The sequence below is a fragment of the Petaurus breviceps genome, unplaced genomic scaffold, assembly GCF_028583685.1.
Source record: "Petaurus breviceps papuanus isolate PSGF00001 unplaced genomic scaffold, PetGlider_PUasm1.0 185, whole genome shotgun sequence".
Classification (NCBI taxonomy): domain Eukaryota; kingdom Metazoa; phylum Chordata; class Mammalia; order Diprotodontia; family Petauridae; genus Petaurus; species Petaurus breviceps.
The window spans coordinates 29,911,404-29,916,243 of record NW_027185797.1 but is presented as its reverse complement, the minus strand read 5'-3'; the positions used below and the strand labels follow the sequence as shown (position 1 = coordinate 29,916,243).

The 4,840-nt window shown below is 46.0% G+C and overlaps 1 long non-coding RNA gene across 1 annotated transcript; it reads left to right on the top strand.

Annotated features, from left to right (window-relative positions):
• Positions 1-387: 387 nt before the first annotated feature.
• On the top strand, positions 388-4,840 carry LOC138161498 (uncharacterized). Its single transcript, XR_011168393.1, has 3 exons — positions 388-517; positions 3,643-3,770; positions 4,783-4,840. It is a non-coding gene; the product is annotated as an uncharacterized lncRNA (long non-coding RNA).

Genomic DNA, 4,840 nt, shown 5'->3' with positions numbered 1-4,840 from the left:
ACTTGTATGTATACATGTCATTTCCCTCCAGTAGGATATAAGCTGCCTGAGGGTAGGGCAGGTTTCCTTTTGTGTATCTGTATCACTAGTGTTTAACACAGTGCTAGATACTTAGTAAGTGTATATTCAGTTGAACTGAATAAAGACAAGCTTCTTAACAATTGCAGCCTACAGGCTGCCCTAAAAGGCAGTGAGTTCCCCATCACTGGAGATCTTCAGATGACCCTTTTACTGGGGACCATCTTAGACAAGATCCAGCCTTTGGCAAGGGGTCAGACTAGATGACCTCTGGAGTCCCACCCACTCTAATTCTATGAAATAGAAAGTAACCTCCCTTTGCCAGCCTCCCTTCGCTTGTGCCTCCTGACAGATTGGGAACCCCTATCTTAGAAGAACACTGACATGTTGACATCCCAAGAAGAGATGAGGTCCCTAAGGCAAGCTGACATATACAACAGATGCCTTGGGGCTCTTTGGCACTGAGAAGGCTCAGCCAGGAATACCCAGCTGTTCCCAGGTCAGATGCCCACCCTCCTGGGTTATCTCCATGCACCTGCTCCTGAAGCTGGTGGAACCAAGACTCATCCATTGGCCTAGAGCATCTGCCCGGTTGAGTCAGCTTTGGATAGCATCTATTTGTCTTAGAAATAGAACAGGAGGGGTTTCACTGGCTTTGGGAGGAGGTGCAGATTCAGGGTGCTTTGTTTGCTTTGTATATTCCCATCCAAGGGGAAAGATCCATCGGCTCAGGACCCCACCCTGGGAGCAAACAGACCTGTTACAAGTTTTGTTGGATGCCCAAAATGGCAGCTGCCTCCAGCCTACTGCTGCTCACGGCTTCAGAGATGTCTTCATCCGTCCTCCCAGGACCAGACGGAACTGCTTTTGGCACGAGTATTCAGGAAGAAAAGAAAAAAAATCCAATGCAAAGCTCTAAATTCATCCAGCCTTTATTGATTTGGCTGCATAATGATGGTTTAATGGCAGGAGAGAGCCCGGTAATTAGAAGGCAGCAGCTCTGATCAGCCCCATCCACCCGCTTCTCAACACCCCTAGGTCCTTGTTTGCTTTGTCTGAGCCCGACGTCCCCCTGGGCCTGGACGTGACCAGATGTCTCTGCGAGTCGCTGCCAGGCTCTGGGCTTGAATGGGAGCTATCAGGCTCCCCAGCAGCCTCCTCCTCCTCCCCTGAGCTCTGTCCCACTGTCTTCTGACTGCAATGACTTTTATCTCTCCTGAACAGAAACTGCTCCTAATCGCTCTCCTTCTCTGCCTGGGAGGGTCACAGCCAAGACCATCGCTACTGAGCTGATGGGGGAAGCGCAGTCACCTTTGGGGGAGGCTGATAAGCATTTGGCAGGCAGGCCGCTGGGAAGCGGGAAGAGCCTGCAATCTGGGGCCTGCTGTAAATAGGCTCGTGCCTCGGCAGGGAGATGGGCAATAGATGCACCGAGAGGCCTTTGGTTAATGAGCTGTCAGGAAGCAGGCATGAAATTATGTTTGAAAACATGTGCAGGCTACAGAGACAGAGCCGGGCCCTATAAAGGCCTCCCAACCTCCTCCATGAATGCTGGAGCAGCTTATCAGGCACAGGGCTGCCATAGGACCTGAGCTCTCATTAGCCAGCTAATGGGCTTTGAAAGCTACTGATTCTCTCTCTCCTCCCATCTCGGAGTTAAATGGATGATCAGGAAATTTAATGCATTGGGGTTTTTTTTTTGTTTTGTGTGAGGTTTTTCATGAGATTTTAGTAAAGAGGCAAATTGTAAAGAGCTGCCAGAAAAATATACTGGAGAAAAGGAGCTAGGGAAGAAGCTGGGGGACCATTGGGCTTTTATGTCTGTTGGTTGGTAGCAGCTCTGGGGGGTTCCAATGCTATGGAGGCATCTAGAAGGAGGCAAATGTACCCCTGGCCACCATTTTATTTCAATCAGACCCAAAAGGGAAAGCATCAAAGTCACATGGCCTCCTCTCCCAGAATCTGATCATCAGAGAGACTTGGAGTAGGGACTGATGCCTAGCATATCAAACCGATTCCCAAGGAAGCGGATCTGTTTGCAAAGACTTCAGATTATCCCTCTGGGCCTCATGGTGGGGGTATTCCTGCAAGGCTTTGTCATAATCTACCATGACTGAGGGACCCGGGTCCCTCCAGGAATATTCTCCAATGATAAAGAACAGATATGGGCAGGGGCGAGGCCATTGGATTCCCTTCTCTGGTCCCCTGAAGTTCTGACATAGTCTCATTTGCCCAACTTGCTTCCCTAAAACACAGCTCAGTTCATCAAATATTTATGATGTTGGGTGCCTTCTCCATGTTAGACATGGCAGAGATGAAGATCAAAACCAAACAATCCCTTCCCTCGGGGAGCTTACACTGTTCTGGAGTAGCTCTTGGGTGGAGGTGACAGATGTCAAGGTCAGGCCTGGCACAGACTTCTAAAGGTGAAGAGATGGGGATGGGGGTGGAGTGGCAATAAAGGCCAGGACCACACAGAAGGGGGGGCTTCCCTGTGGCTGCATGTGGGATCCTACTGGCCTTTTCCAGTGAAGCCAGGGCTTCAGAGGCAGCTAGATACACAAGCCCCAGAAATGAATACCTAGACCTGACCAGAGAAGAAGCAAAAAGAGATTTGTAGTTCCTGGTGGGGGGAGGAAGCATCCTACAGGAAGCCCATGGCAAGAGTAAAATAGGGAATTTCCATCCCTACCATGAGTTCAGACTTATGTACTGTGCTGCAACTGGGATCCAGGCTATTTGTTACTGGATACATATTCCCATGATCCTGTGCCTCATCCCTCAGCTAGAGGGGCTGCAGCTAGGAGCTACAGACCCTGCCACAAATGAGGTTTTTACTTCCTTGGGAGCATTGCAACAGGACATGAGTGCAGGTCATGTTACATGCAATTACTGTTTTTAGTTTTGCTATGCATTCACTAATTTAATTAAACCATGTGCGTAAAATCATGACATTATTCTATTATGAGTGAAGATGATAAATGAAACAACCCAAAGGGAAGGCAGAGGAAGGGCATGGTTCAAGTGAGTGGGGGCATTGAGTGACATCATCATCCTAGATTAGATTAATAAGGAAAACCATGGGGGTTAAGAGCATTGGTGTGACGATCATATATGCCCAGGGCCTTGCCGGCTGATAGAGGACCAGGATTTGGCGATTTCTTATACCTATTACACATGCACGGAGGCTTGTTTAGCTTAATCCAGTTAGACCACTGGTGCTCATAATATCCAGACTGTGCTCCATCAATCAACCCATAGCTAGCCAGAAATGACTCATGCTTAGCCTTCTCTGCATTGAATTGTTCATGATCAGTTGCAGAAAGGTTTGTGCTATGAGAGATGCAAGTCAAATTACATGAGAGTAGCCAAAAGCTGGAATCAGATACAGACCCAACAGGATAATATTACATACACACACACACATAATATAATGTATATCTTCCTATGATCCTATGACCCATTCCTTAGCTAGAGACTGGAGCTAGAGAATATTAGACAACACCACAAATTAAGTTTTTTCTTCCTTGAAAGTATTGCCTCAAAGCAATGCCATGCAGTATTACTAGGCAATATGGAATGGACAATATTAAGATTTAATTCAACCAGCTTTTATTAATGCAGATAATTCAGAGAAATATGGAAAGACGAGTGAACTGATGCTTCGTCAGGCATCTAGATTCCACATGAGTAAAGTTGATGGAACCAGAGAAGTAAGAGATCTCCAAAGCATCCTGGGCCCTTTAGACCAGGTGAGAATCTCTAACACACACGTATGTCATTTCCGAATGATGAAAGAGGAGTCAGATGATTCAACCACGATAGTCACACAAATAATGAGCATCAACCTCAGATCTCCAACTCTTATGTTATCTCCATTATACCGTGTTTCCCCGATAATAAGACCTATCCCGAAAATAAGCCCTCCCCTTACTGTGTAAGGTTCCTCTAAAATAAGCCCTCCCCCGAAAATAAGCCCTATTGAGATTGCTACTGTAGTGAAGGTGATCCCCTGTGCTACATGCTACATTACGGTACCCTCTGTATGCACCGTCCCCCATCCCCCCCGAAACGCACGCCGCGCTCCGAGCTGCATCCAATCAGAGCTGCAGCAGTGAGCGCGTCATCCTGTTCTTCCCCAGTGATTTGCTTATTGAATAAAGGTACATTTTTTTGTTCATATTTACCTGTTTATTAAAATTGCTGTCAATGTTCATTAAAATAAGCCCTCCCCTGAAAATAAGCCCTCTGGTGTTTTTCTGTCCAAAAAATTTAATAAGACAGGGTCTTATTATCGGGGAAACATGGTATTACTTTGCAAGTGAGCCCTGGGGGAACTTAATCCATCAAGAAGTATTTTTAAAATAACTATAATAAATACTTTAATTATTATTGGGCTTAATTCTAGTGATGTAAAGATGAAGCAAAACCAATCCCTTCCCTCAGGGTACTTCTACTCTTTTTATAAAATGTTTACTGACATCTTTTGCTTTTGCACAGCCTAAACGTGGCCCCTCCCTGCCCTGGATCATTCCCCCTCAGTCTTCCCAGAGGGTCATCCCATAGAACAAAGAATTTTTTTTTTAAGAAAAAAATCAGTAAAACCAAACAACTAACCAAAAATATCCACCGAGATAGAGAGTTCCGGAATATGCCCCACCCCTCCATCACTGCGTGAGAAAGAGGGAAGATGTCTTCTCCTAATTCTTGAGGCCAACTTCATTCTTTGTCATTTCACAACAGACATCTTCAATTATTTTTCAGTTGTTATTCTTTCTGTGGTGAAGCAAGGAGGGGTATCTGTTATATGAATAAGTCACAG